The sequence below is a fragment of the Palaemon carinicauda genome, chromosome 25 (genome assembly GCF_036898095.1).
Source record: "Palaemon carinicauda isolate YSFRI2023 chromosome 25, ASM3689809v2, whole genome shotgun sequence".
In the NCBI taxonomy this organism is placed as follows: domain Eukaryota; kingdom Metazoa; phylum Arthropoda; class Malacostraca; order Decapoda; family Palaemonidae; genus Palaemon; species Palaemon carinicauda.
This window is the reverse complement of record NC_090749.1, coordinates 99089914-99112449: the sequence shown is the minus strand read 5'-3', so window position 1 is coordinate 99112449 and position 22536 is coordinate 99089914. Positions and strand designations below refer to the sequence as shown.

The 22536-nt window shown below is 44.4% G+C and overlaps 1 long non-coding RNA gene across 2 annotated transcripts in view; it reads left to right on the top strand.

Annotated features, from left to right (window-relative positions):
• Nucleotides 1-22536, top strand: part of LOC137619292 (uncharacterized) — a 53998-nt gene that overhangs the window by 11650 nt on the left and 19812 nt on the right. For both annotated transcript variants that reach the window (XR_011039894.1, XR_011039893.1), the window contains exon 3: nucleotides 13732-13869. This is a non-coding gene — a long non-coding RNA (uncharacterized lncRNA). The remainder of the gene's footprint in view (nucleotides 1-13731; nucleotides 13870-22536) is intronic.

Sequence of the window (22536 nt, the reverse complement as noted above, 5' to 3'; positions counted from 1 at the left end):
GAAATTGAGGTGCATCTTTGTTGGGATAGATAGCAAATTCCAAGTCTTCGTTAGCCATTCTACTTTAGCTAGACCATATAATTGATTATTCATTAGCTCATACACTGGAATGAATAACATTGTAGGATGTATTTGTAATATTTTTATAGTTACAGCCAGGAGTACAGTACTGTACTTCAGATTAGTAACAATATGTATCGGAGGGATTCTTGATAAGCGAATGTCAAAAACGCCGATTGATTGCAGCATTTGTAATCTTTCAGGACTATGTCTAGATTTATATGAACATGATAATTTGATAACATGTAATACGGTATTTACAGTTTATGGAAATGAGAGGGAAAACTGGATTACTCTTTAAATTTTCATAGCTATACTATGCTAGTTCTCCACTTACACACCGGAATGGCAAGTCTAGATTCTGGAACTGTTGATATCTTACTTGCCTGGTGATAGAGGCATCGTTTGTATCCATGTTTGGGTATTTTAAGGAGGAATGGACGAAACAAATGAACAGCAGGATTCAGGACTCGTTAGGGTTAAGAAAGTGGAAGAATATCATAAGGCGTTGTTTTGCTTGACACATAGATTGAACAATTTTCTACAGAGTGTCTTTTAGGCCTTTATTGGACGAAATGTTTTCTGGTCCGCCTGAATTTCAATAAGAGACCATTGAGGTATTTACTGTGTCCTCTTTGAAGGGTAAATAAGACTTACTTTTTCCTTCTCGAAAGACATCAATGTAGGGCTAGGCAGTTTCGATGATTCACCAGCCCTATCACCACATAAGCTGGGCTCACAGCCTCCCAATTTGGCCTCTGGTTCAGGCTAACATGTACCGTTCCCACCTTGCTGTCTAAAGCCACGATCCAAAGATGAAGTTAGTCGCCCTTTCCGTCTTTGGTTGACATTTGAAAGGTGTTTCAATTGTTACCATACTAGCAGAAACATATTTGTTCCAACACTCAATACAAACCTTTTTGTTCTTTATGGGAAATATGCTTTCGGAAAAGCCGGAAACTAGCAATAAGACTTAGTGAGGTACAACCACACACCACTAGCGAGCGGGTGTAGACCAGCCACCCCGCTCAAATACTCAACGGTTATATGTCGTCACCTCTCTCTCTCTCTCTCTCTCTCTCTCTCTCTCTCTCTCTCTCTCTCTCTCTCTCTCTCTCTCTCTCTCTCTCTCATTTTCAATCTTTTAGTCTTTCAAGAAGGAGTTTTTGGGTTTGAGGAATCTCATCTTTGGGTTTTGTTATGGCCATTGTACCATTTGCTTTGATATGCTTGCAGAGGTATCTCTTGCTTGGAGGACTTTCCTTGTAACGAATGTTGGGAGTAGCCATCTTCCCAGTGGGTGAGGTTCAATAGAAGGCGGATGAAGTTTAAAGGAATTCTTCTCCTTCGTAATTTTCTCTTTCAGCTCAATCCTTCCTCTGCTCACTCGTTTCTCTCCGCAGTACGACTGAGTGAAAGTGATGGCCGCTTGACCACCGGACAACCCTAAGGTGCGGACACTGTTGCTTCCTTTAGCAAAGCAACGGCGGCCACCACCGGCAGTTTTTCCTGTTGCTGATTGTAGCATTTCCTGTGTTCCTTGGGCTTTTGGTTCTCCCTGCTAAGGAATGGTTTTTTCGAGAGATCTACAGTTACAGGCATACCAGGAGTGTACGCCTGCCTCCCTGGGAGTGGACCATGGTCATCCTTTCTGAGACTCATTAGGTAATACACAGACAGAGGTTCTCGTGCCCTTAGATGCAGCTATCTCTCTATCTGCTCCCTTCATAATGCTCCGGTATATGAACGAGAGCAGTTGCAATTACTACACCTTGGAGTTGCCTGTTGGAGTTTTCTCTCTCGCAGTTTCTAATGCTGGAGTTCAAGGGTAACTCAGAAGCTGACTTAGGTTAGTCTTCTAAGCTAGCATTTATGTGAAGCACTATCAGATGAAGCTTGCTCAGAGCGCTGAGGGCACTGGGCTTCTCTGCCTGGTGTAGAGCGCCTCTCTCATCCATGAGCGAAACCCTCCTCACCTGTGGAGTTTCCCCGTTGGGGTTCGTAACAAGTGCTTGATTTGTCAGGTCTTGTTCCAGCTCTTCAGAGCATCCAGATAGTGATGCCTGCCAACTGCTTGCGGCCGTTGCCTCTCTCTTCGTGCCCCAAGACACGAGTCTTGTGAACCATATCCCTTCCGGGGTATTGCCTTAGAGGGTGATGCTCCCTTCTAGGGTCTCAATGCGACTCGTGAGCAATAGTCCTCAGGGGTTTTTGCTGCAGATGGTGATGAGCCGACCGCATGCGGTCACATATCCCATTGTGCCCTTGGTGCACAAGGAGCCTTGTGAGCTTTAACCCTTTTGGGGTTATTGCCTGCCGACCGTTTGCACCTGCTGACTCTTAACATTATGTCCATAGGGCATAACAAAGCTCTTAAAGTTTTTTGAGGCCAGGTCCTTCGAGACCTCCTCCTCCTCTGGTTTTCCTACCATTACGGGGAAAAGTCTGGTTTTCCTGCTGTGCGTTAACTCCCAGACCAATCTTTTTCAGTCCCACTCAAGCCTCATAATGCAGGAGCATACTAGGCTACTCGACAACCTCCTTCTGGATTACTGGCGAGTGTTCGTCTCATGTATGAACGAACAAACACTCTTGAGCAAGTTCCTCTCGCTGACGAGGGTCTGCTCAAACGCTGAGTGCTGGCAACACCTCTACCTTATTCATGAGATAGAGACCACCCAGACGCTAAGTGTTAGCAAGGTGCACAGGAAAGCTCTTCTCCCTGATGAGATCTGCAGAACTACAGTTGCTTGCCAACTCCCCTATAGTGAGGTTCTGGCACAAGCTTGGTTGCACATGCTCTCTTGCTTTTACTATCGCTAAATCTCGCTAGGGTGGTGGAAACCTGCGGCAATACAACGAGCCTTGTATGACAATTTGGCTTGGGTTATTTCCACAGATGGGAATCTCTACCAACTGCTTGCATCCGGGGTCTCCCGCAACTATGCCCCCGGGACACAAAGAGTTTCAGGAGACAATGAGTCTCGTGAGAAATAATCCTTCGGGGTTATTATCGCTGACTTCACGTTCCTATGAGATGGAGAGCTCATAGGACCTCTTACATGCTGTTGGCCTCTGAGTTTTTGTGGTCTCCGCCTCAGCCCCGTAATGCCCTCAGAGCCTAACGGTCTCGTGAGACATAACACTTCGAGGTTATTGCCTCAAACCTCCACTCCTGACAGGATGGAATCATCTCATACAAATGTTTACGAACTGTAACAATTCAGTATTTGCTTAAAGGTGTGCTTGTCCCGCTCACAAGGCGTGCAAGTGAGCTCCTACTACTGACAGAAATCGGATTGTTTCGCTAGCTGTATGCGCTACTCGTGGGCTCACACGGGCTTACCAACATGTCCACGATGCTATGGCTAGTCAATGATCATTTCCTTTTGAACAATGATTTTGCTCCTTGTTGCACACATTATTCCTGCAAGCAGCTCCATGAGCTACCTCAGGGGGGCTGACACACAGAAATGTGTTCATGAAGCTCAAGTTCGTGTATGAGCACTCACCCTGAGTCAGGGAAGTTACGATTTGACACATCAACATACGGGCAAGCAAGCCTCTACTGCCAATGAAGGCTGTTTGCTTTGCCAATTACATGCGCTACCTTCACAGGTGTTCATTCATCTGTGAGGAGCAGCAACGACTAACTAAAGGCAAAGGAGGTCTTGTTTGCAAACATATATCGAGGATTTCCAATCGAGTATTGGGCGCAACGAACCATTCGGCCAAACCCGGATCTTCGTCCTGCCCTAGGGTACCTGTCACAGGATTCCTGTTGTAAGATCGTAGGAAACTTTATCAATCTACAGGTAAATTTTCTGTCTGTTACTGCTCCATAGCCAGACTTGTGCATACGACTACATGGCTGAGAAATGTGATTGAGATGTCTCAAACTTGTCTTTCGGAAGTTGTTGCTTGCGACAGATAGTTTGGTTGACAGCAATCAACTAGGGACGTTTTCTGTTGTGCTGTTAGCCGCTAGAGATAACTTGGCTATTCTGGCGTTTACCGGTCTGTAAGTGGTCACACACGACTAAACCCTTTTCTAGCAAATGCAGTTGGAGGACAAGGTTCATCATCTCTTTGCAGAGAGTTGCTTGCAACTGATTACATGATCTGACGGCGATCAACTTGAAATTATTATTATCATCATTAGCTAAGCTACAACCCTAGTTGGAAAAGCATGATGCAATAAGCCCACGGGCTCCAACAGGGAAAAAATAGCCCAATGAGGAAAGGAAATAAGGAAACAAATAAACTACAAGAGAAGTAAAGAACAATCAAAATAAAACATTTTAAGAACCTTAGCAACATTAAAACAAATTTTTCATATATACACTATAAAAGACGCTCATGTTAGGAAGTAAAATCATTGATTTTTATTATTATCAGTAAAATCATTCATTTTTATTATTATCAATAAAATAAGGCCCTAACAATTGCAAGACAAAAGACCTTATTTATTTGTTAAGGGGTGTGGCTGATAAGCCAATATACAGGGGTATGGGCAGAAAAATGCAAAATTGAAAAAAAATTTAGGAGTTTCGTAAGGCAAAAGAGAATGCTTATACGAAATATTTCATCAAAACTCTTCTTACTTTCGTAGTTATAGGATAATTATTAAGAGTAAGTCAATATGCTAAAAACGTTGATCCTTATAAGAACATTCAATTTTTTTCTGTTTTTGTAAATATTGATAATTAATACATTTTGACATTAGACAAATTGCTAGTAATGGCATCTGTAGATATTCCTTGAGTCACAACTCATTACATAAGAGTTTTGAAGCCTTCAGTGCTAGGAGTAACCTCAGAGAGAATGGTTTGAGTTTGCCTCTGACACTCCCTTGCTTTTTGCCTTTTTCTCTTTTTCTGGCAAGAATTTCCGTGTGCCAAATAGAAAAAAATAATGAGAACATCTCACGAACATAAGAAGAATAAAATTCGCTCTAATAATTAATTGCATAATATTGGCGATATTAACCCTTTTACCCCCAAAGGACGTACTGGTACGTTTCACAAAACCCATCTCTTTACCCCCATGGACGTACCGGTACGACCTTGCAAAAAAATGCTATAAACATTTTTTTTTTCATGTTTTTGATAATTTTTTGAAAAAATTCCGGCATTTTCCAAGAGAATGAGACCAACCTGACCTCTCTATGACAAAAATTAAGGGATTTTGACGAAGGAAAAATCTATTTCTGGGGAGAGACCTGTGACGCCCGGCGAAAAAGTCCTTCTTTGTACTTTTTCTGATATAAATCTTCCAAATATACCAGAGAAAATTAAAAGCATGGAATGCAGAGGTTACAACCCTCGCGCGAGCACCTTGTTGGTGTCGTATATCTAACAAGGGCGTTTGTAAAACACTATTCACAGGCTGTCTTCCATTTAGATAATCCCTTCATCAAAGGGGGAGGGCCGTGACAGGCCCTAGAGAATACAGTTGGGTTACCCTACCGACACCCACCACTCGCGCTCACTAGGTCATCCTTCTGCAAGAACATATGGCTTGGCAAGGAAAGGGTGGGTCCGTACAAAAATCATCGGGAAGGGTTTCGCCGGGCGTCACAGGTCTCTCCCCAGAAATAGATTTTTCCTTCGTCAAAATCCCTTTTCTGGGTCGAACCTGTGACGGCCGGCGAAAAAGTACCAGAGAATGCCTTCCAAGCCCAATAAATTAATAACATAATGAGGAGAATACAATCACCATGTACGACAATACTATGATATAATAAAGTAATCGTCCAATTACCAACCAGCCAAATGACATAGGGAACGTAAGGTTAAATAATAATGACGACAAGGAACCAACTGAGTGTCGAATCGCAAAAGGCATCAAACCTTACATGTCTAAGTATATCTAAACATTAAAGGAACGGTAACTACAATAACAGTTAAACCATAGGAATTAAACATGGCAAATATCATAGGGCTAACGAACTACCAAGGAGAGCGGCGACGTGGTGTGAGTGGCGGGTAGGAGGGAGAAGAGAAGAGATGGAAGAAAGGAAGAAGAGGAGATTAATGGGGAGAGATAAGGCTCCCCTCTGCCATCGTTGGGTATTTAAGGGCCTGTAAGATCTTTAGATATTGGCGTTTGACAACCATAGGGGATTTCCAACCCGTATATTTTTTAAAATCACCAAAGTCCCTGTTCTGGAAATCATTGTTGGAGGCATCTACTGTCCGTATATCATGAGCCTGGGGAAATGATTCCGGATTAGTATGTTTAATGAAGTAGAGGATTTGTTGCCTGATACCGTGAATGGAAATAGTACCTCCTTGTTCCCTGATAACCAAGGAGCCAGACGAGCGGGTGGCAGTTCTAGCTAAAAAGGGGCTTGAGAGTGTGACTGTACACGGAGAAAAATCCTGGGGATGAAGAATAATCTTCCGAGAGGAGCACCTATTTTGCGGATCCTCATTTTTTAGCTAGGGAAGCTTTGTCTGGAAAGGAGTACTTCGGCTGAAGGGAGGAAATCTATGTTTTCCGTGTTTCGTGAGAGCTGCTAGTTCTGATGTTCCATCACCTGAAGCTATAGCCGTTAGAAATAAAGTCTTCCTAAGAAGAGTGATATAAGAGCAGGATTCATTGTCCGTGTCCATCGCAAGTTTGAGAACACCGTTCAGAGACCAAGAGTCCTTTTGTGGCCGAACCGAAGGTAGAAGCCTAGCACATGTTTTTGGGGTTGATGAGAAATAGGAATCAGCTAGGTTAATGTTGAACCCAACAAGGTAGATCTTCTTCAAAGCTGACTTGATGGTGGTTAAAGTGCTAACTGTTAGGCCTTTGTCAAATAGGAACCTCAAGAAAGAGATGGCTAAATGCGGGGACATACGAGTATGGTCTGCACTCTTAGGGGACCTACTAGTTGTTAACGGCCGAATCATATTGGCGAATTGTCGAGTCCCTTTTTTGTCCCATTCGATGAAGAGATCGTTTCCGGTTCAATGTTCGCATCTCTACGAGCTGCCAACTTCCTGTAGTCCACAAAGTTAGAGTTTTGGCTATCCTTGAGTAATCTGACACAGTGAGTTTGGATACTCGGGTCAGTTTGAGGAACGGGATCCGGATGGGACTGAGTTTCAACTCGAGGAGGAGAGGAAACCAACTGTTCTTGGCCAGTGAGGTGGTACTAAAGCCACTGCGCCCGGGAAGGAGCGTAGTTTGTGTAAAAGTTTTTAGAAGATTCCCTGGGGGAGATAGGGAAATCTTCTTCTAATGGTTCCAATCCCGGGGTAATGCGTCCATGGCATAAGCCCGAGGGTCCAGGGTTGGGGTCACATAACAAGGAAGTTAGTGATTCATCTGAGTTGCGAATAGATCTACCTGGAGGCCTGGAACGAGCCTGAGTATCCACCGGAATGAAATTATGTCTAGAGACCATTCTGACTCCAGTGGATCCGTCCTGGATAGTGAGTCCGCTCTCACATTCTGGCCTCCCGCTAGGTGAGGTGCTGACAGGAACCAGTTCTCTTCTGTTGCCCAGGCGAAGATAGTGACCAGGATCTGATTCAGGTTGGGTGACTTGGATCCTCCCCTGTTGACGTAGTGTACTGCGTCTGTGCTGTCTGACACTACTCTGATGTGGGTCGACCTCGGAGGAGAGTCTCTCTTCAGGGTCAAGAACACTGCCATGGCTTTGAGAACAATGATATGGGACTGTTTCATGGAGAGTGACCAAGAACCTGAAACATCTGATGTTCGGAGTAATCCCCCCCATCCACTTAGAGACGCGGCTGTATGGAATGTCACTTGTGGAGGTGGGAATTGTAGAGGAACCGATTTGGAGAGGTCCTTCGGTTCGGACCATGGGTGTAGTCTCATTTTCAAGACAGAGGGGATCTTCGAGACCATGTCTCTTATAGGTACTGTAGCTCTCTTTCTCCAAACTCGATTGATGTCTTTGAGTTTGGCTTTTATTAGATCTGTTACTGAAGTGAATTGGAAAAGTCCGAGGATACTTTCTAAGGCTCTTCGGACACCTGTTTGTGTTTGAGAAAATTTTTTGATCTTGGAAACTATTCCTCTTACCTTTTGGAAGGGAGAGACAACGTGTGCTTCGAAAGGTCCCACTGAATGGCTAACCATTCTAAGCGGACTGATGGTTGCAGGCGAGATTTTTTGGAGATTGACCCGAAATCACAGGTTGTCGAGAAATTGGAATAATTCCTTCGTAGCTCTGTTGCCTTCTATGACCGGCCGGGCCCAAATGAGCCAACCGGCCAGATAAGCAATGATCTGTATCTCTTGGTTCCTGAGTTGTTCTAACACTCTCTCTCCTAGTTTTGTGAATATCCTGGGATCAATATTGAGGCCAGAGGGCATGTCTTGAACACAAAGGCTTTCCTGCTTAGGCGGAAACCCAGATAAGAAGAGAAGTTTCGAGCTAAAGGCGCAAGATAATAGTCGTCGGTAAGATCGACAGAGGTGGTGACGGTCCTACGGGGAAGTAAGGTCCGTACCTGAGAGATAGTCAACATCCGGAACTTGTCGCAGAGAATGTAAGAGTTTAGCTTGACAAGTCCAGGTCCACTCTCAATGCCGCCAAGCCTTTCTTCGGAATTGTGAACAGGTGGCTTTGGAACTTCAGTGATCGATCCCGTTTGATTGCTTCTTCTTGAGTAACCCTGTGGTGTACTCTTCCAGGATGGGAGTGGATTTCTGGGAGAAGGTCACTGGTGGAGGAGGAGGACCTTGTGACCATTTTCACCTCAAACCTTTAGAGATTATGCTATGAGCCCACAGACCGAAGGTCCAATGGTCTCGAAAGTGGTAAAGTCTACCCCCTACCGGGACCACCGCGTTGTGAGGGGGTGAATCTAGGTACTTTCCTTCTCCGAGCCCCCTTTTTTCTAGGTCCGTCTCGATGGCGAGACTGTCTTCTACTCCTGTAGCTTCCTCTCTGGTGTCCACGAGAGGAGCCTGAGGGTTCGGATCTAGGGCTGTATGCAGGTAAAACATCCCAACGGGGTTGGGCTGTGTACCTGGGGAATCAGTGAGGTAGACCACCTGATGAGGGGGATTTGGATGCATAGACGTCGAATCGGAGGGAGGCTGTGATGACGAGTGGGTAACCGACTATCGATTCCTGTCTGATAGAGGCCTCAGACAGAACGTATTTCCCACAACTAACCCGATCAGACCATCAAACGTGTAGGTCGAATTGGAAGGGCAGATCTTGGAATTATCGTAACCCCCAGACTGACAACATCCTGGTCCAGACAGATCGGGCCTGCCCTTTAGGAAATAATACTGTTACCTTCGGTACCTTGTCTAACCTAACCAAGGCAATCTCTTTCAATCGAATGAATCCGTTGAACGGGAATTCTAGTACCTGGGAGTAAATTCTAGGTCCCCCAGAGGGAGGATGTCTATGCCATCCAGATTTATGGTACCATCTATATATGGAACATGTAAGGCAAATCTCTATGCGTTGTTTTTATCGAAGGAGGTTACTTCGATATGCCTGGGGCTGTAGGGGGAAACTTCTGAGTTCCTGAATGGATCTGACTCACTACCATACTTTTGAGCTCCGTCATAGCCCCTTGGTTTTCCCTAGAATGTGTTGCTTTTAGCAGTCACGGTTTATGCAAGGTAACATGAACATCAGGATCCATTAAGGGTCCTAGGTCGGTGACGTAGGTAATTGCAAAGCTGAAGGCTCAAAATTCATCCCCACCTACCTGCCCGTCCATGGGGTCGTCGTCCAACCTTAGAGAGGACACTCTGAGGAGATAGGGACCTCTAGATGGAGCATTTCTTCCCAACCTTGATAACCAAGGGCGGAGAGCCTCTCTTGCAGGCCAGAGAGATTCATCATCATCCTGACGGGAACCATGTAGGCGAACCTTCTGTAAAAGAAAGGGGACATAAGTCTGGATGTTCCTTGAACTTTGGTTAGTGATCCTATTCACAGGCTGGGATCAACTGTACAACTCATAAAAATCATTTTTAAAGAAAAATCATTTAATGTACTATCTTTTGGGGTATAGTTCGACACTTGTATTCATGAAATGTGACACTGTTGGCGCATCCGCCACAGGTTGGCCACCCCTGACTCAGACGTTCAGAACCGGGTCTAACATTATTTACTGGCTATTAGTATTCTATTGATTCATCTGTTCACTGACCAGAGTTTCAAGGAACAGTAGATAGCCTCTCATGGCATGGTTAGTCTCGACCCGGCCCTTCATTAGAAGGGGCCAACGTTTGGTTCCCAGTACTGAGTGGAAACTTATTTCTATTTGAACACTATGTTGTATGGATATTTATTCATATTTAGGCATAGTTAGAATTGAATATGTATAAATATAGGCATAATCAATTTATTTATATTTGAACACGATGTTGTATGAATATTTATTCATATTTAGGTATAGTTAGAATTGAATATGCACAAATATAGGTACAATCAATTTATTTCTATTTGAACACTATGTTGTATGGATATTTATTCATATTTAGGCATAGTTAGAATTGAAAATGCATAAATATAGGCATAATCAATTTATTTCTATTTGAACACGATGTTGTATGGATATTTATCCATATTTATACATAGTTAGAATTAAATATATGCATAAATATAGGCATAGTTATGTTCATATATTTTTATTTGGACTTTCAAGAATAACTAATGAATATTACCAACGCAAATTCAAAGTGTCATTAAAGTAAGTACAGTTTACTTTGTATTCATGTTAAATCGTTTCCTTTACAGCAAAACAAGAGATTGGCCACCCGTGGTCTGAGTGAGCTCTGTCTGTAACGGAGCTCCGGTAACAATCCCCGGTACAAAGGTCCGTCATAGTGACAACGTGAACACCAGAGGAAAACTAATATTAACCTCAATGCTGATCGCCTGTACAATATCCGGTTAAGCCGGAGATTCGATGAAAAGGAACGTAATAACGATATTGTGATTATTTATGAAAAAGGGGTTCATACCCTGATTCTGATCGTCTGATTGATCTCTGTTTGTAACGGAGAACTAGTGACAAAGGTCCGTCATCGTGAAAACGTGATCCTTAGCGGTACAATAACATTCTCTAATACTGAATGTTTGTGTTATCTCCAGTGAAGCCGGAGATTCGATGAAAAAGGGACCGTAATAATGAAACTGTTTAGTCTTCATCGGTATCACATTGTTAACTCCGGTTCTGGCCGTCTGCTTGATCTCTGTTTGTACCGGAGATCCGGTAGCAAAGGCCCGTCACCGTGATATCGTGACCGTTCCCGGTACGATAACATTAACCTCAATGAATGATTGTGTTATCTCCCGTGAAGCCGGCCGTAACGGTGTAATTATGATCAAACATGACAAAGGTTCGTGTGTAAAAGGCTTCAGCCGGAGTCCGAGTGCCGGATTACACCGTTGCACTCCAAAATCTGCTCCTGAACGTTAACTAGTTCTCACCCAATGAGTATCCATATAGCGGAGCATAACTCAAGGCGGAGCTAAGCATAACTTCGGAGCTAAGGGTGTCGGTATAAAACGACCCCAATTAATGACTCATACACTAACGTACCTATTAATATTGTTAGCTATATTAACAGTAACCACATCAATAAAAACGTTTATAATATTAAACGTACTATCATCAACTCTGATACTAAGAGGAGGCTTGAATAACTCGTGATCGTATAAAAACGGAGAACGGGAAATTCACCTCTCTTACTCGAGCTAACAAAGAAAACGAGAGAAGGGATAACTCATATCTGTAGAACAGGGAACGAGCAGTCTCTGTTTTCGCTCTCAAGGTTACATAATAAAAAACTAACATCACACAATAAAACAAGAACATTAATAAAATTGATTGCTTTTCTTAGTAATAACCAAGAACGAAGAATAACGTAACAAAAAAACAAGGATATAGTCTAAATCGAAGCCTCTGAGGCGAGAACAAACTAACAGACTAAATCGCTAAACTTTAAATCGCTATTCTTTAAATCGCTATTCTTCGTAGGTCCAAATTGGACTTGCAAGCAAATAAATACCATAGTAAAAATTAATGATAACACTAAAAGGCCATAAAACGTAAGTGATATAACCAAGATGACAGAGTACCAGATGGGCAAAATTAACTAGAATATTTACCGAAGCGAACATAACCCAAAATGGCTGCCGATACCTCGGCAAGACAATCGCTTCCAAAACTAAAAACCACCATATTGGAAACAGAACAAATGCCCGGTACTGTCAAAAGCTGCCAAAACAAACTATGGTACTTAACATTGGTAAGGGTGAAGTATCAACGTCAGTCATGTTGAATTAACGACAATCACTTCGAAAAACACTGGGCAAAACACTTATCAATTTTGCTGGCTAGTCCAAAACAGAAGGATGACCTAGTGAGCGCGAGTGGTGGGTGTCGGTAGGGTAACCCAACTGTATTCTCTAGGGCCTGTCACGGCCCTCCCCCTTTGATGAAGGGATTATCTAAATGGAAGACAGCCTGTGAATAGTGTTTTACAAACGCCCTTGTTAGATATACGACACCAACAAGGTGCTCGCGCGAGGGTTGTAACCTCTGCATTCCATGCTTTTAATTTTCTCTGGTATATTTGGAAGATTTATATCAGAAAAAGTACAAAGAAGGACTTTTTCGCCGGCCGTCACAGGTTCGACCCAGAAAAGGCTGTTAGAGCAATTTAAAAAAAAAAATACTGCAAAATGTGCTGGGGAAAAAATAACCCCTTGGGGGGTTAAGGGTTGGAGATTTCCAAATAGCCTGGGGGTAAAAGGGTTAGCAGGGTTAGTGAAGGAAAGCGAGAGAAAGTATAGGAAAAGTAAGGGGAGTCCTGGAGTCTAAAGAACCACGACATTGGTCAAAGGGTTCTTTATTTATGATTGAATTATGATATACATCGTACTTTTGGTTTACAGTATTGATATCTCAAAAGGAAAATAAAATTCATAATAATCATGATTTATTAACATTATCTTCAAACGGCCGTATCTCAAAACTACACTTATTGACCTTCAGATTCTATCTTCTCCATCAGTTTCAAAGGTATAGCATTGAAATTTGTTATATAACTTAAAAAGACATCTTGGAAAAAAGAAATGATGCCCTTTTTTCATTTTTTTTCTTCCTTTTTATCTCCTGGTTTATAGGCTTTTATTACCATAATGGAAATAATCATATCTAGGAAAAATTGACTTTCAGAAAGAAAACTCAATTTGATTGGATGTCTACATCGTCCATATTTGGTAGTAATCCAAGGTCTTAGTATTGAGTATCAAGGGAGGAGATAGAATTTGAAAATTGCTTATTTTTGGATAAATCCCATTGGCATTACAAAACTGAAGGTCAGATGCTAAAATCATGTGCGGTTTGGATATGTCTCAAGTCACCTTATTAAGTGGTATGAATGAATGCCAACGTCCTTAAAAAAAACGTCTTTAGCCAGCCAACCTTTTTAAGTTCTATACATTTGAAAATTGAAGAATTTCTGATATTCATAGAATTAATCCTTAAAATTTATGCACCAATTTGTCTTTTCTTTTTTCCTCTTGACAAAAGATGTTTTGAAAAATAATCTTTGATTTTTATATTGGATTCATATTTTGTGTTTGAAGAGACTCCATTGTTTAGATTTTTGGTTTTCCTTTTGTTAATGTTGACTTATACATGTAATTTTTTTTTTTTTCAGAGGAGAGACGTCATGAATTGGATTTGCCTAGCGGTTGCATATCGTCTCTGCCCCTTTGTTATGAGGAAAGACAGGTTGAATGCAATGGATGATCGTGCATCTAAGCGTGTGCTTGACTTACATCTAATCCCATGAAAGGTAAATTCAAAACTAAATGTTATATGAATGGTAGATATTTTGATATTAAGAATTAATGAAGTATAGCTGGTATGGAGGTTTTGCTAGAGGTAGCCATAGTTAGTGAAGGACATTTTGCTAGTAGTAGCAGCCATAGTTAGTAACAGTGGCTATGTTCCTACACTGGAGGTTTTGCTAGTACTGTAATAGCTATACTGTACAGTAGTTAGTATGAGTGGCAGTGTTCCTATGCTGTAGGTTTTGCTAGAGGTAGCCATAGTTAGTAACAGTGGCTACATTCCTATGTGGAGAGAAACTTTTTGTCCTTTTGACTAGGAAAATGCCTTCAGATATAAAGTAGTTAACATAACTATCACGTCACATTTATTTGACCGCAACCAGTACGGACGTAACTACAGTACTACTGTCGCTGCTCTGTTCATCCTATTATTGGACCTTTCCTTACTTTCTTTAGTGATGGGTTTTCTGTTTACAGTGAAATCACACCGATAGGTAAGCATTTGTTGCATACCTTTGTGAAGGACATGACTTACATCACCGATTTTAACACCGATTTTAAGGAGTACATTCACATTCTTTCTATCAGGAGGACGGTGAACTTCTCAAACTGTAACTCTGTTTTCTCTATGGTAGCGTCCCTTCTAGAGAGAATCACCCGGTTTGACCTGAGTGTTCAATCCTTCCCGTGTGCCTGTTTTGAAGTTATTATCTGGTTGGTGTCCTTATCACCGCCAGGGTGTTCCTGGGTGTGACCCCCTGTGTAAAGCTGTCCCTGTGTTCGATCCATCGCGACAAAACTCCAGTGTAGATGTTTTGTGTTGGGGGAGGAAGCTGTTATAGTTTTCTCCTGTAAGGAATCGCAAGAACCGTTAGCAAAGGGGGACTGGAGGGAGTTCTCTCTCCCTCACTTAAAGGAGTTTTCTCTCCCTTGCCAGAGGGAGTTGTCTCCCTATCCTTTTCTTCCTCTCCTGCCTCTTCCATCTCTCTCTCTCTCCTCCATTTCTCTTTGTCAGACATTTCCTAGCTCCTTGGGACTTAATAATCACTTTCTTTTGGGAAACAGTGATTGATGGTCAGCCACTAACTGGTGCCTTCTGGGTCGGTAAGTTGGATCGTGAGTCTGTAGTAACAGTTCCACTGTTGCACCGGTTGTAGGTGAGCGGTCCTTCTGTACTCAACACCAACTCCTCAAGCAATTGATGGTAAGGATATGCATCCTCCTGCGAAGGGAGAAGCATTCTTGGTATGGCATGTTGCCTCAAGAGCAGATGAGAGTGGTCTTTCCCGGGACTAATCACTGTGTTACCTCTCCCCATCGCTGGGACTGAGGTACACCAAGGAAAGAAATGATAGCCTTGGTTCCTTCCCTTGTTTTGGTCTCTGCTTCCTCACACCCATTGACACTTTTCATGATTGTAAGCAAAGAGCCATGCTCCACATACTTCCAATGACTGGGCTGCGCTCTGTTTGTTTACGAGAACGTAATAAGATTATTATCAATTCTTATGGAAATGCTTAACTGGGCTACAACACATATGTCAGCTAATTTATCCAAAGCTTAAGACGAGAAAGTAGAAGTATGGATGAGGTCTTTCAGTTACTGAGATACGTCAGGAGAAAGAGGTGCTCTACACATATTCTAACTGTCTACTTTGATAGAGCAACTTCCTTTGCTTTCCTTTCGATACTTTCATCAGCAAGAGGTCTTGCGGGTCTGTTTCAAACTGGCAAAAACAGTGTGATTTGTAAAGTTTTAACTTATATTTTCACAACTTATTCCTAAGCCTATAAAAAGAGTACAGTACTGTACTGTATATAGAATTTTACAAGGAAACCATAGAATATAAGAATACTTTGTGCTAAAGATATAGTTTGTAAATATAGTAAAATGATAAGAATATTAATAAATGAAAGATTTATGGATATTTAAGTCTTTGAAGCAAAACAAAGGCATATACCAGTAGCTTCATATGGCAACACTTAATCTGTTTCAGAACATAACTTTTCTTATCATTATTATTACAAGCTTGGCTGTAACCCTAGTTGGAAAAGCAAGATGCTATGAGCCTTAGCTCTTCAACAGGGGAAATAGCCCAGTGAGGAAAAGAAACAAGGAAATAAATAAAATAAAATAAAAGTAATGAGCTATCAAAATAAAATTTTTCAATATTAATCTTACCCGGTGATCATGTAGCTGCAGCTCTGCTGCCCGACAGAAAAAACCTACGGGCGGGATACGCCAGCGATCGCTATACAGGTGGGGGTGTACAACAACAGCGCCATCTGTCGAGTAGGTACTCCAGTACTTCTTGTCAACAAAGAACCAATTTTCTCTCTGTCGTGCCACCGGCAAGACCTACTTGATACGCTGTTGTTTCTGGAGTTGATTTTCACGCTTTTTGGTGATGTATTCTCTCTAGTTATTAGCTTTCGCTGTACAGGAGTTATCATCAATACCTTATCAAGCTTTCATTGATTAGATTTTGGATTATTTGTTGACGACTTGGATAGATTTTGGATTTCCCCCTTTGACTAATTCAAGATGTCTGACCCTACTCAATTCCCCAAGTACAGGCAGTGTAGCGCTAGGGACTGTTCTAGGCGTCTTCCGAAGGCCTCTATAGATCCTCACACCGTTTGTTCCAATTGTAGGGGTAAAGCCTGTCAATTGGAAGATCGATGTGAGGAATGCGCTGGGCTTTCGGAATTCGATTTTCAAGAATTCCTTAAGAATGCACGTAGGCTAGAGAAGGATAGGATCAGGAGGAGTTCGTCTCGCTCTTTTGATTTTTCCTCTCCCCATGCCCCACAACCTATTCCTTCCCCTGTAGTGGTTACACCCGACCCTTCTACTAGCTCTCAGCAACCCTCGATGGCGGACATGATGCGTGCCATTCAGGCTCTTGGTGACAGAGTTGAGTCATTAGCGAATGACCGCAATCAACTCTTGGCCGACGTCAAAGAGTTGAAGGAGAAAAGTACAGTGGGAAGTGTAGTGAGTGCAAGTGCTGTGAAAAGTGTCAGTGTTACGCATGAGGGTGCATCTGTTCGTGCCAGTCGTCCTCCCAGTCCGGGACCTCTTGCAAGCTCCCAAGCCCATGGGAGAAGCAATGTCGAAGGACCAAAGGGTTCGACAGGCCTTGATCAGCGTACAGATGTACCCTCAGTGGTTGAGGACGTATCTTGCAGAGATCGTCCCACCCACAAACAGACGAGTGAGCCCATTCATTCCTCGTCTGCGGAAGAAGTTTCTCGTCAGAAACGCTGGACCAAGGTCTCACGACCTCTCAAGCGCAAGGTCCCTTCCGAGCGAGTCCAACGGCCCAGGTGTAGCCACTAGGTCAGTTCGGACTCGCCGCAGTCTTCCGAAGACTGCACACCTCCCAAGAGAGGTAGAGTGGTTCCGCAGCAGGCAATCACTCCGTCTGTTGCCGCACCATCCGCTGTAGACCCTAAGTGGTCTTTGCTGCAGTCTATGCAGACTCAGCTAGCTTCCTTCATGCAGGAGTATCGTGCTGAGAAGGTTGACGCTGCACCCGTTAACCTACAACCTGCCACGGTTGTGCGCTCAGCTGACACTGCGGCTGCCTGCTCCCACACTCCGGCTGTGAGAGCTCCACCACCGATGTGCAGTCGACCCTGCCAGACGCATGTTGACGTTAGCCGACGTGCGGCACCCTCCGTTGACATGCGTGAGCTACCGCATCAGCAGTGGGAAGGTGCAGTCAAGCTGCCGTGTTTTGACGCAATGCGGCAGTCTCCGCAACCCACGGCAGTCCCCACCACGCACCCCCACTCCGCTTTTGTTGTTGCCAGCTCTCAGACTGACCAGCAGCGGCATGATGTTGGATCCGGTGCAGCTACGCATGCACCCGTGCTGCCGGATTCAGCCGTTCAGCTTTCTTCTCCTCCTTTGCCGCTTCCTCCTCAGCATTCGGATGAAGGAATCTCTGATGACGACGAAGCTGCGCATTTGGACGATCAACACTCCGACATTGATGAACCCAAGACTACGCCTCCCTCCTTAGACTTTAGGAAAGTCCTTGCCCTGTTTAAGGAGTTGTATCCGGACCAGTTTGTGTCTGCAGCTCCACGCTCACCTCCCTCTGAGTTCGCTTTAGGCATGCAGTCAGCAGCTCCTGCCTTTACGAAGCTCGTACTCGCTCGCTCATCCAAGAGAGCTTTAAGGGTACTGGGAGAGTGGTTGCAGGCCAAGAAGCAACTTGGGAAGACATCCTTCATCTTTCCCCCGACCAAGCTTGCTTCCAAATCTAGCGTCTGGTATGCCACGGGAGAAGTTCTCGGCTTGGGAGTTCCTGCCTCTGCCCAGGGCGACTTCTCAAGTCTGGTAGACTCTCCCCGCAGACTGGCTATGAGACGCTCCAAGATTTGCTGGACCTTTTCGGACATGGACCATCTTTTGAAGGGAGTTTTCCGTGCGTTTGAGATCTTCAACTTCCTGGACTGGTGTTTGGGAGCGTTGAGCAGGAAGACCTCCCCTTCGGATAAGGACTCTGCCATGCTCATCATGTCCTGCATGGACAAAGCCTTTCGGGATGGGTCTGGCGAGCTTGCGGCTTCTTTCGTGTCTGGAGTTCTTAAGAAGCGAGATCACCTTTGCTCCTTCTTGTCGGCGGGGATCACACCATGTCAGAAGTCAGAGCTGATGTTTGCTCCGCTATCCAAGTGTCTCTTTCCTGAAGAGCTGATCAAGGGGATTGCCGCCTCGTTGATCCAGAAAGACACCCATGACCTGGTGGCGTCTTCCGCACGTAAAGTCACAGCTTTACCTTCCGTGCCTAGACCTAGGATGGACACACCAGCGTCTAGGTTCATTCCGCCCTTTCGTGGCAGAACCTCCAGCAGAGGAGGTACCCGTGCCGATAGTCAACGTGGCAAAAAGAAGAAGGGTTCCAAGTCCTCAAAAGGCAGAGTCTGACTGCCATCTTCTCCAGACAGCAGTGGGAGCCAGGCTCAAGAACTACTGGCAGGCCTGGGAGAACAGGGGTGCAGACGCACAGTCTGTGAAGTTACTCAGAGAGGGGTACAGGATTCCATTCTTGCGCAAGCCCCCTCTAGCAACGACTCCCATCGACCTCTCTCCTAGGTACAGAGAGGAGGACAAGAGGCTAGCTTTACAGCAAGAGGTGTCTCTCTTGCTACAAAAGGGAGCGGTAGTCATAGTCCGGGACCATCAATCCCCGGGCTTCTACAACCGTCTCTTCTTGGTAGCGAAGAAGACAGGAGGGTGGAGACCGGTGCTGGACGTCAGTGCTCTAAATGTCTTTGTCACCAAGCAGACGTTCACCATGGAGACGACGAAGTCGGTGCTAGCATCGGTCAGGAAGGAAGACTGGATGGTCTCGTTAGACCTAAAGGACGCGTACTTTCACGACCCCATCCACCCAGATTCCCAACCTTTCCTAAGGTTCGTCTTTGGGAAGGTGGTTTAGCAGTTCCAAGCCCTGTGCTTTGGCCTAAGCACGGCACCTCTAGTGTTTACCAAACTGATGAGGAATATTGCCAAATTCCTGCATTTGGCAGACATCAGAGCCTCCCTCTATTTGGACGACTGGCTTTTAAGAGCTGCGTCAAGTCGTCGCTGTCTGGAGAATCTCAAATGGACTATGGATCTGACCAAGGAATTGGGTCTCCTGGTCAATATAGAAAAGTCCCAACTCGTCCCATCCCAAACTATAGTCTATCTAGGTATGGAGATTCAGAGTCAAGCTTTTCGGGCTTTTCCGTCGGCCCCCAGAATCAGTCAAGCCCAAGAATGCATCCAGAGCATGCTGAAAAGGAACCGATGTTCAGTCAGACAGTGGATGAGTCTAATAGGGACGCTTTCATCGCTGGACCAGTTCATCGCGTTAGGGAGACTCCACCTCCGACCCCTTCAGTATCACCTAGCTGCTCACTGGAGAAAGGACATGACGCTAGAAGCGGTCTCAGTTCCTATATCCGAAGAGATGAAGTCTGCACTGACTTGGTGGAAGAACAACATTCTTCTCAAGGAAGGTCTACCACTGGCTGTTCAGACCCCCGACCACCTTCTCTTCTCGGACGCATCGGACACGGGCTGGGGTGCGACACTGGACGGTCGGGAATGCTCGGGCACGTGGAATCCGGATCAAAGAGCACTACACATCAACTGCAAGGAGCTACTGGCAGTTCATCTGGCCTTGAGAAGCTTCAAGTCCCTCCTTCTAGGCAAGGTGGTGGAGGTGAACTCCGACAACACTACAGCCTTGGCGTACATCTCCAAGCAAGGAGGGACTCATTCGATGACGTTGTTCGAGATCGCAAGGGACCTCCTCACCTGGTCAAGAGATCGAAAGATATCGCTTGTAACGAGGTTCATTCAAGGCGATATGAATGTCATGGCAGACCGCCTCAGCCGGAAGGGTCAGATCATCCCTACAGAATGGACCCTTCACAAGAATGTTTGCAACAGACTATGGTCCCTGTGGGGTCAGCCCACCATAGATCTGTTGGCTACCTCGATGACCAAGAGGCTCCCAAATTATTGCTCACCGATTCCGGACCCAGCAGCAGTTCACGTAGATGCCTTTCTTCTGGATTGGTCCCATCTAGACCTTTATGCGTTCCCCCCGTTCAAGATTGTCAACAAGGTACTGCAGAAGTTCGCCTCTCACGAAGGGACAAGGTTGACGTTGGTTGCTCCCCTCTGGCCCGCGAGAGAATGGTTCATCGAGGTACTGCAATGGCTAGTAGACGTTCCCAGGACTCTTCCTCTAAGAGTGGACCTTCTGCGTCAGCCGCACGTAAAGAAGGTACACCCAAGCCTCCACGCTCTTCGTCTGACTGCCTTCAGACTATCGAAAGACTCTCAAGAGCTAGAGGCTTTTCGAAGGAGGCAGCCAGAGCGATTGCCAGAGCAAGGAGGACATCCACTCTCAAGGTCTACCAGTCAAAATGGGAAGTCTTCCGAAGCTGGTGCAAGGCGAATTCAGTATCCTCAACCAGTACCTCTGTAACGCAGATAGCTGACTTCCTTTTACACCTAAGGAAGGTAAGATCCCTATCAGCTCCTACGATCAAAGGTTACAGAAGCATGTTGGCAGCAGTCTTCCGCCACAGAGGCTTAGATCTTTCCAACAACAAAGATCTACAGGACCTCCTTAAGTCTTTTGAGACCTCAAAGGAGCGTCGGTTAGCCACACCAGGTTGGAACTTAGACGTGGTTTTAAGGTTCCTGATGTCAGCAAGGTTCGAACCGCTTCAATCAGCCTCTTTTAAAGATCTCACTTTGAAGACTCTTTTCCTCGTTTGCTTAGCAACAGCTAAAAGAGTCAGTAAGATACACGCCTTCAGCAGGAACATAGGTTTTACATCTGAAACGGCTACATGTTCCTTACAGCTTGGTTTTTTAGCTAAAAACGAGCTCCCTTCTCGTCCTTGGCCCAAATCGTTCGAGATTCCAAGCCTGTCCAGTTTGGTTGGAAACGAACAAGAGAGAGTACTATGCCCAGTAAGAGCTCTTAAGTACTATTTAAGACGTACGAAGCCATTAAGAGGACAATCAGAAGCTTTATGGTGTTCTATTAAGAAACCTGCTTTACCGATGTCGAAGAACGCAGTTTCTTATTACATCAGACTTTTGATTAGAGAAGCCCATTCTCATCTGAATGAGGAAGACCATGCTTTGCTGAAGGTAAGGACACATGAAGTTAGAGCTGTCGCTACTTCAGTGGCCTTCAAACAAAACAGATCTCTGCAGAGTGTAATGGATGCAACCTATTGGAGAAGCAAGTCAGTGTTCGCATCATTTTACCTTGAAGATGTCCAGTCTCTTTACGAGAACTGCTACACCCTGGGACCATTCGTAGCAGCGAGTGCAGTAGTAGGTGAGGGCTCAACCACTACATTCCCATAATCCCATAACCTTTTTTAATCTTTCTCTTGAAATGCTTTTTATTGTTGTTTTTGGGTTGTACGGAAGGCTAAGAAGCCTTTCGCATCCTGGTTGATTTGGCGGGTGGTCAAATTCTTTCTTGAGAAGCGCCTAGATTAGAGGTTGTGATGAGGTCCTTTAGTATGGGTTGCAGCCCTTCATACTTCAGCACCTAGGAGTCGCTCAGCATCCTAAGAGGATCGCGAGGCTCAGTAAGGAAGACGTACTTAAAAAGGCAGAGTAATGGTTCAAGTCGACTTCCTTACCAGGTACTTATTAATTTTATGTCTGTTATTTTGAATAACTGCTAAAATGAAATACGGGATACTTAGCTTCTAATGTTAACATGTATGCTGGTCTCCACCCACCCCCCTGGGTGTGAATCAGCTACATGATCACCGGGTAAGATTAATATTGAAAAATGTTATTTTCCTTAGTAAAATAAATTTTTGAATATACTTACCCGGTGATCATGAATTAAAGGACCCTCCCTTCCTCCCCATAGAGACCCAGTGGACCGAGGAGAAAATTGGTTCTTTGTTGACAAGAAGTACTGGAGTACCTACTCGACAGATGGCGCTGTTGTTGTACACCCCCACCTGTATAGCGATCGCTGGCGTATCCCGCCCGTAGGTTTTTTCTGTCGGGCAGCAGAGCTGCAGCTACATGATCACCGGGTAAGTATATTCAAAAATTTATTTTACTAAGGAAAATAACATATTTAAGGAACAGTAACAATAAAATAATTCTTT